We start from the raw sequence: 13,680 nt of genomic DNA on the forward strand, positions 1-13,680 counted from the left end.
GCTTAGTGGAGGAAGCGTTATGTAGCTTGCAAATAAACAGCATTTTGAGCCCCAAAAAGCTACGAATGGGGCTTCCTTGCCAGTATGTCTTAATTTTGTTTTAAATCCCCTTTGTCAGATGCTTTGTGCCCTCTGGTTCCTGCCCCTTCCATAGGAAGGGTGACTCAGAGCACTTTTGACCTTTAGGCGGGCTTGGGGTTAGAGGGGCAATCAGCCGAGGACCCCCCTCCCCAGCGCTGGTGCTGGAGGAAGAATCTTGCAGTGTCGGAGCAGATTTTGGTGGGAGATGGGGTGGGGAGCATTGTGCGTGGCCCGAGAGATTACCCTGGGGTAATATGGAAGAGTGATGGAAGTTTTCTTCGTTGCTAACCCCTGTTAGGTGTGGAGAGGGGGTTAGGATGAATGGCTAGGAACTGGCTTCTCTGAGGCACATCTTCTCCACTTTCCAATCCAAATGGGCTGCTCCATACTAGATTCGGTTTTCGCTTCCGAACCTCGGTAAAATTATAAATAGCCTCTCGTTTGTAAAGCGTAAGGGCTCTTCTGCAGCTAATATAGAAGTTGCCCCTGGACCAAGAGGACAGGAGGAGACTATCCCAGGTGTTTCCTTGGTTCTCGTATTGCCTGTGGCTTTTGTGGCAGTGATTTCTGATGTGGCAGGTGGGGACCTGTGCACAGGTCCCCTAACCAGGTTTGTTTCCAGAACTGTATTTGGATGATGCTGGAGGTGCACCAGCCAGGATGGTCCTGTTTGACACTTTCGTAATAACTTTCCTCTGAGGGTCCCAACGTACTTCAACAGCTTTAACTACTAACGCTGAACGGTGCTCCTCTGACCCTGTGCAAATAAGTACTGTATTATTCTGACCTGACAGATGGGTAAACTGAGGCACACAGAGCAGAAACAATTTGCCCAAGATCACAAAGCAAGTCCGTAGCAAGGTCGTTATTCCTGACTCCCAGTCTCTGGCCAGAACCACTAACAAACACAGTAATTTCAAAGGAGTAAAAAGAGATTTGATCATCCCTCTGATCAAAACAGTGGGTACAGATTCTAAGACCAAACATCTTTCTGTGGCGTGCAAATCAGTTAAAAATCCATTTGTTTAGAACTAAACAAGCTGGTACTTGTACAGTTCTTTCAGTATAGTACTTCATAAACCCACCATTAAAGTGTGTGTGTGTAATAATTTTGCCCATACCTAATTCAGGCTGCAGTCCAGAATGAAAGTCTCAGGTAGCTAAATACTGTCTCTGCCCATGGGACTAGCGTGTTGCTCTGTTCAGTTACCCATGTTTTTTCCCCATCTTTAATTTGATGATATGTTGTTTTCTCAGCAAAACTGACCTTTGATAAACACATTTCATTGCTAGAGAATGGCAATTGGTACAGTCATTTATGTTTGCAATTGCTCTTCATGGGCTGTCGTCAAGAAAAATCGTTTTTTCCATGGCTAATGTGAGATGAAATGATTGCGCGAATGATGACCAACATAGTATTGGTATTAAATCATTCTAACTGAATAACTTTTGTGCTATATTTAAAAAAAAAAAAAAAAAGGGATGAGCAATCAAGCATTTTCCCAGCATGCTAGTATTCTTTGCAGAGTAATCTGCTAACGACAGGCATCTTGTTTATTTTTGACCACGTCTTGCTAAGGGCCAGATCCAAAGCTTAGTGAAGTCAATGGGAGTCTGTAATGAACTTCCGATTAGACCTGAACAAAAGCCCTGCTCCGGTCCAGTACTTGGCTTGTCAGTGCATGTGCCACACTCCTTACTTCTCTGAAAAAATAAATGGATAGAAGGGTTTTTGGAGCCTTTTAAATGAGGCTGTATTTTATGAGTGCTAAACAGAATAAGGTAAACCTTCTGAGAGAATGAGATGACGTGTACAGGAGGAATGCAAAGCATAGTCAGAAATGGTGCATAGCTAATTAATAGGACTGGCTGGAAAACAAGAATTTCCTCTCCTGACAAATTTTGAGATTTTAGAATCTGCTTTCATTCTGGGATGGAATGGAACCGTGATCTTTCAAAAAATGTTCAGAGAGAGAAAAAGAGCAAGCAAGAGAGAGAGACACTGACTGCTTGGCTGACCTTTCTTCTACCCCTCTCCTCCAAGAAAAGCTGATAGGCGAGCAGCGAGGAGATTCATCTGGACAAGTGGAAGATCCACCTCTGGATCAGGCAGAGTAGGGACTTGGGTGTGGGAGACCTGGGTTCTAGGTGATTTCCCTAACCACTGTGCTATGGGCTATTCTGGGAGGTGTCTCTCTTTCATTTGGACCAGAAATTTCATCCTGGATCTGCAAAACCATCATGAAGAAAGTTCAGCTGAAATTGACACGGATCCGTGAAAAGTTTTAATTTCAGTGAATCGACGTTTCCTGATGAGAAAACGTTTTGCTGAAAAATTCCCAACTAGCTCCACTAATGAAACTAATCACTGCTAGAGCAGAGCTCTGGTGATCCCATTATCAAAGGGTGAATTTCAAGCTGGAGTCCAAGAGCAGCTCAGTTTAATTAGCTCTGTATAAATTATTTTGGACTCAAAGAAAACCGATTTACCAATGTTCAAAATTGGGTTCTTTACTTGCCTTTGGATTTAAAAGCTGATATACATTTTATTTATTTATTTAAAGTAGAACATGGGTCTCCATTCCTTTAAAAATATTTTGGTTGGTGAAGCACCGAAGGTTGTGTGAGCTGCAAAAAGTGGGCCTCGACTCCATGTATGGACTTGTAGGCCAAAGAAGCCATATAAAGGCTGGCTCTGTCTCGGGCAGGAAGCTGTGGAGGTGATGGGGAAGAGAAAAGTTTCCCAGTCTTTTCTAGGGTTGTAGTGCTTAGTGCAAGAGATTTTTTTTTAAACTCCCCCCCAACCCCCTTCTCACCTTCTGATTCCCAGTCAGAGCTGTGCAATGTGTCTGGAGAATCTGCCATGGGATGGGTGTGAAAGAACAGAGATGGTGGGTTGTCCTGCTCCTGGTGTTGATTACTCCACGAGCAGAGGGCTTTAGGCCTGATTTTTTGGGTGTTGTTTAGGCACCTGAAGGTGCAGATACATCTCTAGGGGCTCGGTAAAATCCAGTATGTGCCTATCGGCATCTTTAGGCATCTAAATACCACTTTAAAATCTGTATCTACAATCTTTGTATCTACTTGGTCCAAAGTGGATTTGGGGGGTGGGGAAGAGGAGGGTTCCATGACTCTACGAGCTGTGGGTTTTCAAGAAAAAACCCAGCATTGTGAGATTTGCAATACAATTGTGAGAGCTGGCAACACAGTTAAAAGAAAAAGCTGAAGTAATGTGTAGAGGTGGCTTTAAAAAAAAGTTATTCTGAAAAACTGTCCCTTGTCCTCGTCAATTACTTTGACAAAATATCACAGATTCCATGGGTCTGACCCGCGTGTCTCCTGGGAATGGTGTGCTGGGAGGAAATAATTGTGCTCTTGCCTGAAGCAGTGTAATATGTTGGTATGGGAACACATCCTGCCCACTCACAAAGAAGAAGAAACCCTTCAGAGTTCATTTTAATATTTTTAGCCTGACATCTGAAGGGACTGTTAGCCTGACAAACAGTATCTAGCCCAGATGTTATTATTTCGCACTAAATTTAATTTCTTCCTGCTGAAGCTCTAGCAGCTTCTCTGCTGATAAAGATTGGGGAAATTGTCTGGCATTCACAAAAATCTCATCCAGGCATACCTGTTACAGTGTTCACTTAGCAAAATTTATTAGATTATTAGAGTTTTAGACCCTTGAGCTCTTCCTTTATTGCAGTTCTAAGAAAACACAGCAAAAAAAAACCCCAAAAAAACCCAGAGCAAAAAAACAATCTTCACCAAATTTAAGTGGTACAATTAGGCCCTGGTCTTGTCTTACAGGCATTTTTAAAATTATGGAGGTGATTTAAATCGTGTTTGTTACCTTAGAAACTTGCTGGGTTTGACCGCGTTAAAATTGAATGGAGCTAGCATCCACTGTGGTATATTCGTGTTCTAGGATTTGTAATGGCAGATTACATACAAAGCAGGATTGTGCTGTGTTATCTGTTACCAAGCACATGTAGACCCTGTGGCTCAGATCCTCAGCTGGTGCAAGTCATTGTTTCTTCATTGTAGTCAACACACACTAGCTCAGGGCTTGGTCCAGTGTGTTTCAGGCTGCTTTTATTGTCGCACTACGATCTGCGTATTCTAGATCTGACGGCTAATGCCGGGATGGTTCTATGAATTGCTTGGTGCTTCCCCTCTCCTCTGGCTTCCTGACCTGTGGGTTTCAGGTTCCTCTCAGGCCTGGTCTACAGTACGTGGTTATTTTGCAATTAGCCGAGTTACCGCTAAATAAAACTGTCCACACGACCAAACCAGTTTTTTCCATTTAAAGGGCTCTTTATTCCAATTTCTGTACTCCACCTAGGCAAGTGGAGTAGCGCTAAAATCGAGATCGCAGTTCTGGGTTACAGGTACTGTGGATGCAATTTGACGATATTGACCTCTGGGAGCTATCCCAGAATGCTCCCTTGTGACCGCTCTGGACAACACTCTGAACTCCGATGCACTAGCCAGGTAGGCAGTAAAAGCCCCGGGAACTTTTGAATTTTCTGTTGGGTCACCACCATCACAGGCGACCATCAGCACAGTCCACCATCACAGGCGAGCTCCAGCATGGTCCGAACGGGAGGTTCTAGATCTCATTGCATGTTGGGGAGACTAATCTGTTATGGCAGAACTATGTTCCAAAAAAAGGAACACAAATATGTATGCTCAAGTCTCCAGGGCCATGACGGAAAGAGGCTACTCCAGGGACACAGAACAGTGTCGTACAAAAATCAAGGAGCTCAGGCAAGCGTACCAAAAAGCCAGGGAGGCGAATGGGTGCTCTGGGTCACAGCCCCATACATGCCACTTCTACCATGAGCTGCATGCATTTATGGGGGGTGATGACACCACTACCCCACCACTGTCCGTGGACACCTGCAAAGGGGAAGTAGCACGGAGTGAGGAGGATGAGTTTTTGGAGGACGAAGAGGAGGACAGTGCACAGGCGGCAAGTGGGGAATCTGTTTTTCCCCCTAGCTAGGAACTATTCTTAACGCTGGAGCCAATAGCTTCCCCCTACTCCCAAAGCATGCTCCCGGACCATGACCCTGGAGAAGGCACTTCTGGTGAGTGAGAGCTTGATCGAAGCCACTCAGTGGGGGGAAACCCGCCTGCGCTGGGCTGTTCACATTTAGTTTAAAGGGCTCATCCCTGCTCAGAGCCTCATCGGAGCCCCGCGGTGTGTGTGTGTGGGGGAGGGGGGGAGAACGTTGTGTGAAGCGATCATCCCAGAGAGCCCGTAGGCTGCCTGCAAGCTGAATTCTGTTGCCCAGCTGTATGTGATGGCTTACTCACACCAAAGTGGCAGGCACTTCAGTATAAGAGGCAAAATGCGACCTTGTACAGAAAGAATATGTGCTGTGTACTATGAATTGCCTGTTTCACTGAGAAACAGTGTCCCCTTTGTTCTCTAAAATGTATCTTTTAAAATACTACCCTTCTGCAGCAGGTGCAAGTGTTTCAACGTGGCTCCTATCTACTCCATCCCAGAGGCTGGTGCAGACTAGAAGGCGGAAAAAATGAACTCGGGATGACATGTTGGCCGAACTCATGCAATCCTCCCGCACTGATAAGGCCCAGTTGAATGCATGGAGGCAAACAATTGTGGAGTTGCATAAAGCGTTACATGAATAAGAAGAGAGGAGGGACGCGCGCGATGAGAGCAGGCAGGATGCTATGGTCAAGCTCATGGGGGAGCGAACTGACATGCTCCACTGTATGGTGGATCTAATGTGGGAAAGGCAGCAAGACCACAGACTGCTGCTGTAGCTCCTGTATAACAGCCCTCCCTCCTCCCCAAGTTCCATAGCCTCCTCACCCAGACGCCCAAGAACATGTGGGGGGGGGGCTATGGGGACCCACACAGTCAACCCCAGAGGATTGCACAAGCAGCAGAAAGCTGGCATATCCTAAATTTTGATTTGGTTTCTGGACTTGTCCTTCCCTACTCCTCCACCCTCCTAACCTTCTAATCGTCCTGTTGTCTGGCTGTGCGAAACTGGCTGCCAGGCAAGTTGCCTCAACCTCCCACCCTGCCATAAATGTCTCCCCCTTACTCTCACAGATATTGTGAAGCATACAACAAGCAGCAATTACAATTGGAATATTGGTTGTGCTGAGATCTAACCGAGTCAGTAAACTGCGCCAGCGCGCTTTCAAATGTCCAAAAGCACATGCTACCACCATTCTGCACTTGCTCAGCCTATAGTTGAACTGCTCCTTACCACTGTCCAGGGTGCCTGTGTACGGCTTCATGAGCCAGAGCATTAAGGGGTAGGCTGGGTCCCCGAGGATAACTATAGGCATTTCAACATCCCCAACAGTAATCTTCTGGTCTGGGAAGTAAGTCCCTTCCTGCAGCTGTTCAAACAGACCAGGGTTCCTGAAGATGCGAACATCATGCACCTTTCCCGGCCATCCCACATTGATGTCAGTGAAAAGTCCCTTGTGGGCTTGCAGCACCATGGAAAAGTACCCCTTGCAGTTTACGTACTGGCTGCCCCAGTGTTCCGGGGCCAAGATAGGGATATGCATTCTGTCTATCGCCCCGCCGTAGTTAGGGAACCCCAGCACATTAAAGCCATCCACAAAGGTCTGCACGTTTCCCAAAGTCACTACCCTGGATAGCAGCTGGTCAATGATTGCTTTGGCCATTTGCAGCACAGCAGCCCCCACAGTAGATTTCCCCACTCCAAACTGATTCCCGACTGACCGGTAGCTGTCAGGCGTTGCAAGCTTCTACAGGGCTATGGCCATTTGCTTCTCAGGCAACTGTGAGGGCTCCTCTCATTTTGGGGTGTTTGCGCTTCAGGGCAGGGGACAGCAAGTCACAAAGTTCCATGAAAGTGGCCTTTCGCATCCGAAAGTTTCTTAGCCACTGGGAGTCATCCCATACCCGCAACACTTTGCGGTCCCACCAGTCTGTGCTTGTTTCCCGGGCCCAGAATAGGCATTCCACGGCATGAACCTGGCCCAACAGCACCATGATCTCCCAATCGCCCCATGCTGTGTCGTCTGTGTCCATATCCTCATCAGTATAGTAATCGCGCTGTCGTCGCTTCCTCGCCTGGTTTTGCAGGTACTGCACATGCTGCTGGATAATGCGCGAGGTATTTAGATAAGCTATTAACAGCAGGAGAGTGGGTTTGTGTGTGTGTTGGTGGGGGGGGGGGAGAGAGAAAACCTGGATTTGTGCTGGAAATGGCCCAACTTGATTATCATACACATTGTAAGGAGAGTGATCACTTTAGATAAGCTATTGCCAGCAGGAGAGTGGGGTGGGGGGAGGTATTTTTTCATGCTTTGTGTGTATAAAAAGATCTTCTACACTTTCCACAGTATGCATCCAATGAAGTGAGCTGTAGCTCACGAAAGCTCATGCTCAAATAAATTGGTTAGTCTCTAAGGTGCCACAAGTCCTCCTTTTCTTTTTGAGGTATTTACAATGGTCAGAACTGCAGCGGAGATCTGATCGGGCTCCAGGGCTATGGCGCCTGCCCGGGTAATCCTGGAAAAAGGGCGCGAAAGGTAGGGGAGCAGAGCGGCAGCGGAAGCTGTGCCGTTTGGTTCACGGTAGCCGAACAAAGGCTGAAAATGGCTGTCTTCTGTGGCTTTCACAGAGGTGGGAGCCCAGGACAGACAACGTGGAGAAGCTCGGAAGCGTGGCAATAGCGGGAGAGCAGAGTTGGTGGTGGAAGCTGTGCTGCTCGGTTCATGATGGCCGAGCAGAGTTGAGTTGGAGAGGTGGATTCATCGTAGCAGGAGAGCAGCGGTGCACTGTCTGCTGAAAGCAGTATGGCGTCTGCACGCCAAAAAGGCGCGAAACGATGGTCTGCCGTAGCTTTCTGACGACACACACCCAGAAACATCATGAGAATGTTTTTGCCCCATCATGCACTGGGAGCGTAACCCAGAATTCCAGTGGGCTGTGGGAACTGTGGAATAGCTACTCACAGTGCACTGCTCAGACATTTGATGCTAGCCTTGGTACTGTGGACGCAACCTGCCAAATTCACGCACTTTAGTGGGGACACAGAAGACCAAATGTATAGAATAGCTTCTGAAAATTTGAATAGAATAATTTTGAAATAATTTTGTACTGTCGACGTACCCTCAGAGTCTAAGGTTGCCAGTTTTGGTTGGATGTATTTCTGGAGGTTTCATCACATAATGTAATTTGTGACAAAGTTCCTCCTCTGCCTTGGTGGGTCCTGCGCTTATTGGCGGATTTTCTCGCCTCAGAGGTTCACTGCATCCCTCAGTTTGGCACTTTCGTGGCTCAAATCTGCCGTTCACTCAGCCTCATCGCTGGCCAGCATGGGGAAAGGAAGAAGAACAATCCCTGCAGTCTCTGCTGATCTGCCTCGTGGATCGGGACACAGGCCAGAGACCTTCCCCTCTGGAGGAACCCACAGTCTAGTTCAACTGAGGCAGGTGATTTAGGCTTTGCACAAAGGAAACTTTTCTCCCAGATGTTGGCTAGAAGTCTGAGTTACACAGGGGTAAACAAAAACAAACTAGAAATGTCAGTCACACAAGTGCTCCCATATCAGTCTCTTGTGAGATACTCCCATGAGTTTTCCAGCAAAAAAAATTTAAAAATCAGGTAAGGCAAAACCTCAGGTTTCTACTGTAGTTTGTTTGAATGTGAAAAGTCTTTTGGGGTTTTTAAAATACTCTGTCGATGCACAAAGGAACTTTCTTTTGTTGCAGGGTAGAACCCACACTCCCGTGCTCCATAAGTCGTGCTAGAAATCTTGCCCCCCAGCAAGCCCTATGGCATGATTGGGGCTGGCAGTTCTAACACAGTGCCGTGGGTAGCAGCAGAGAGAATGGCTAATGTGGTGCACTCACGGAGAAAGTTGCTTTCGTGATTTGAAAAGACTGCTCATTCTCCAACCCCCTCAGCTAATACTAGTTGGAGAGCAGAGGGTCATGGTCAGCTCTTGCTCTACGCTGGTGAAGCTGCATAAAAGTTGGTTCTAACCACATGCCAGTTGCTGGATCCCAGTCTTCTCTTGGAGATAGGTTTCAGAGTAACAGCCGTGTTAGTCTGTATTCGCAAAAAGAAAAGGAGTACTTGTGGCACCTTAGAGACTAACCAATTTATTTGAGCATGAGCTTTCGTGAGCTACAGCTCACTTCATCGGATGCATACAGTGGAAACTGCAGCAGACTTTATATATACACAGAGATCATAAAACAATACCTCCTCCCACCCCACTGTCCTGCTGGTAATAGCTTATCTAAAGTGATCATCAAGTTGGGCCATTTCCAGCACAAATCCAGGTTTTCTCACCCTCCACCCCCCACCACACAAACTCACTCTCCTGCTGGTAATAGCCCATCCAAAGTGACCACTCTCTACACAATGTGCATGATAATCAAGGTGGGCCATTTCCTACACAAATCCAGGTTCTCTCACCCCCTCACCCCACTCCAAAACACACACACACAAACTCACTCTCCTGCTGGTAATAGCTCATCCAAAGTGACCATTCTCCCTACAATGTGCATGATGATCAAGGTGGGCCATTTCCAGCACAAATCCAGGTTTTCTCACCCTCCACCCCCCCCCCCCACCCCACAAACTCACTCTCCTGCTGGTAATAGCCCATCCAAAGTGGCAGCTCTCCAAGTTTAAATCCAAGTTTAACCAGAATGTCTGGGGGGGGAGGGGGTAGGAAAAACAAGGGAAAATAGGCTACCTTGCATAATGACTTAGCCACTCCCAGTCTCTATTTAAGCCTAAATTTGCAAATTGGATACTATTAATTTAGGCTTAAATAGAAACTGGGAGTGGCTAAGTCATTATGCAAGGTAGCCTATTTCCCCTTGTTTTTTCTTACCCCCCTCACCCCCCCCCCCGACGTTCTGGTTAAACTTGGATTTAAACTTGGAGAGTGGTCAGTTTGGATGAGCTATTGGCAGCAGGAGAGTGAGTGTGTGTGTGTGTGTGTGTCCCCGGGGGAAAAAAAAGGGGAGGGTGGGGGGGTGAGAGAACCTGGATTTGTGCTGGAAATGGCCCACCTTGATTACCATGCACATTGTAGGGAGAGTGGTCACTTTGGATGAGCTATTACCAGCAGGATAGTGAGTTTGTGTGTGTGGTTTTTTGGAGGGGGGTGAGGGGGTGAGAGAACCTGGATTTGTGCAGGAAATGGCCCACCTTGATGATCACTTTAGATAAGCTATTACCAGCAGGACAGTGGGGTGGGAGGAGGTATTGTTTTATGATCTCTGTGTGTATATAAAGTCTGCTGCAGTTTCCACGGTATGCATCCGATGAAGTGAGCTGTAGCTCACGAAAGCTTATGCTCAAATAAATTGGTTAGTCTCTAAGGTGCCACAAGTCCTCCTTTCCTCTTGGAGACAGAGCATCTCATCGCCACTACTAGCTTGTTTACCAGCGTCACAGTGAACCGAATGTATCCCAGGACATTCCCTACGCGTTTTAATCCATCTGAATTGACATTTGGATTTGACACTTGGGATGAAATCTCGTCCGCAGTGAGATCAATGGTAAAACCCTCAGTGGCTTGATTGGGGTCGGGATTCCACCCTCTCTAACCTCCATCCATATTCTCATTTCTAGTTTATTTACACTTGAATTCTTACACTAATGTAATGTACATACCTGCTGAATCATACCAGTTCTTAAAGCTACAGCGACCGGCGGCATTTTACATTTTTTTTATAGAAATGGTCACCCACACCATTTATTTTTATTTAGATTTATAAGATGTCACCGACAGGCACCTCATCCTGTGCTCTGGGAGTTCTTACATCAGTAGCCTAGTAACCAACACTAGGGCTCTCATCCTGCTATAGAAACTCGTACCTCCCTACCATGCTCCAGCGGAAGAAACAGAAAATCTTCAACCCAGTAACCATCTTGCCAAATGCATGGGGAAGAGACGGCCTTGCAGCCTGTGTGGAATGCCAACCAATCCAGCCAGGCAGACCAAGGGGGGAATCCAAATCCGGATGTGAGAGGCAGTAATGATAATACTGTCCTAGACACTTCCTCTTGCCATGTTGTCTACTCTTGGGACATTTGGTATCTTCCTTAAAGCCCCAGGCTCCTGGAATCATGTGATTACACAACACTCTTAGCTTGCTTTTATTTGTTTTTAAAAGAAAGTTCGGAGCCATCATGGTTGCAGAGAAAAGTTTGAAAACATGACCTGAATGCACCCGAAAGGCTCAGAAACCTGTAGGCAATGACAAAAATCCCAACATTTATTATTCAAAAAAAGTCATGATTTTTAAGACCATCTCATGATTTTTGGGGAAGCTGGTTCATGGCTTTTGAACGCCTGGGCATGGCAAACTGTTCTATTTCTGCACATTCTCATGCTCCAGATATTAGCTTCCTAATGGGCATGTATGTTTGGCTCTAGAGAGGCCTATGTGTGTTGGGATCTCGGTATCCATGGTAAAAATTTTATGTGGCTTCTTTTTCTGTAAATGCTTGGACCAGAATGTTTCCCACGCTGGAGTGAGTGGCCTGCTCCACTGAGCTCTGGTGGACCACATATGGAGTGTGTTTGGACTCTGAGAGGATTTTCCAAGCAAACGGTCCGTAACATCCAGGTCCCCTAAGAGCTTTGGGTGCTGGGTGCTCCCAGGGTACAGGGCTAGGGTGTGGCTGAAGAGCTGGCCTTTCGGCTGGGACTGTGACAAGTGTTTGGAGCAACCACTGTTTGTGTCAAGGATTGGCTGTGCCCATCGAGGCACCAGCTGCATTTCTTGTGTTTTTGTGTGTGCTCTGTGTCTGGGTGGGTGGGGATTATTAGCTGGTGGTGGCCACCCAGACCTTGCCTGGCTCTCTGCAGTGTGTTTGGGGCCGGGTGTGGCACTTGACAGCAGGTGGACCCGGCTGTGGGTGGTAATGCAGCTTCTTGCAAGAGCTGGCTTCTGAAAATTCAGGCCCAGAACAGGGGAGGAATTTATCTTCCCGAGCACAGACTTCCCCGCAGAAAGATTAACAGCAAGGTTAGCTTGCATTTCCTTAGCTCCCTTTATCTTGCAGAAGCTGAAACCGCTTTACAAATGTAAACTGATACGCAACCGTGCTTCCCTTCAGCCCACTACTGAAACACAACCACCCGATGATGAGATGTGTGAGCTGTTCAGCAACACGCCGCAACACTGCACGGCCGAGAGGACAGCGCATCTAGAATATGGCGTTCTGCTGGAACTGCAGCAGGGGCATAGGGAGGCAGAACGTCATTATCTGATTTGGAACCTGGCCAGGGTGCTGCAGTTAACTTCTTTTAGGCCAAATCAGTCAGTCTTGAAGTGCGGCCTCACCCGGCTCCAATTAAAGCCAGCAGCAGTAGTCTCACTATTCTTAGTCGTAACAGAACCGCTGACCTAGACTCCGACCCCACTCCAATTGGTTTCAAAGGGGATTTTGCCTGAGTAAGGACTGCAGGCTTTGGGGATGTTTGAGTATAAGTACTTGGGACCTCTGTTAAGATTTACCCAGAGTTCTCTAGTCTCTTTAAGATGACTATGACTGACTCAGCCCAGATAATCCAGGGCTTTTAATAAAGGGAGAAGAATATTTTTCTGACTCCCAGACCTGTAATCTCTCTAGATTGTGTTTAAGCAGCTGCTATAAAGAGGAATCAGACTCATTCCTCTTTGCACTGCAGTAGGATAAAGAGAGAGCTGTAATTCTTAGTCCTATCAGGCAGCCCAGAGGGCTGTAAATTTTCCATTAGGCATAAATGCAGATATTTTGGTTACTTATAGTTATTTATGCTATAACTATTCGTATCTGTCAGGGCTGAAGGCAGCTTTGACATTGCGAGCTTCTATCAGGTTATCTTTTATCGGTTTAGCAGTGCCTAAGACACACACATACACATATCAAATAGCCAATCCTAATGTCGGAGTCCTCTCAAGTATGACTGAATTATTTATTTTGTTATGATGAGAATGTCTGGGCTTTATTGGGTTTTCTTTGAAGAAGTTGATTCTGCCTGAAGTCTGGAAGATAAAAGATCAGTGATTGTCTCTCCAAGATTCTTCTTCAGTCTCCTCCAAGGCTTTTCATTTGTCACTAGCTGTTGTTACTATTTTAAAGTGAAGGTGAGAGAGTTAAGCCTCTAGAATTAAAAAAAACACATTAACTATATGAAAAACTCTTATCTTTGCTAATTATGCCTTTTACTGGTAAATCAAAGATATCTGCAGCATCAATTAGGTAAGAAGCGATCAGGCTGGATGTGCTTTGGGGAGTTGTTTTAAGTACTCTAGTCAATCACTGCAGAATGAAATCACTGGTATCAGGGCTGCTGTGTAGCAATCACAGCTCATGATTTGGTATAATTTAATACTCCAGCACTTTAAAACCAATTATGTTTGACAATACAGGAGGGTGTTTCAGGTGTTGGCAGTAGGAAGACTCCTGTATGTACTTTAGTACCATATTTACTGTACTTAAATGTTGAAAGTTTTCAAGACTGTTGCTTATTGGGTTGAAAGGGAAAAGGGTGGCAGGGGGGAGGCATTGCCTGAAAACATGTAACGAGAAGAAGAATTTAAAGTGAAACATAACAG

The 13,680-nt window shown here is 46.3% G+C and overlaps 1 protein-coding gene across 1 annotated transcript in view; it reads left to right on the plus strand.

Moving 5' to 3' along the window:
- Nucleotides 1-13,680, plus strand: part of GPC3 (glypican 3) — a 280,435-nt gene that overhangs the window by 16,561 nt on the left and 250,194 nt on the right. The gene's annotated exons all lie outside the window — the stretch shown is intronic.

The sequence above is a fragment of the Eretmochelys imbricata genome, chromosome 9 (genome assembly GCF_965152235.1).
Source record: "Eretmochelys imbricata isolate rEreImb1 chromosome 9, rEreImb1.hap1, whole genome shotgun sequence".
In the NCBI taxonomy this organism is placed as follows: Eukaryota; Metazoa; Chordata; order Testudines; family Cheloniidae; genus Eretmochelys; species Eretmochelys imbricata.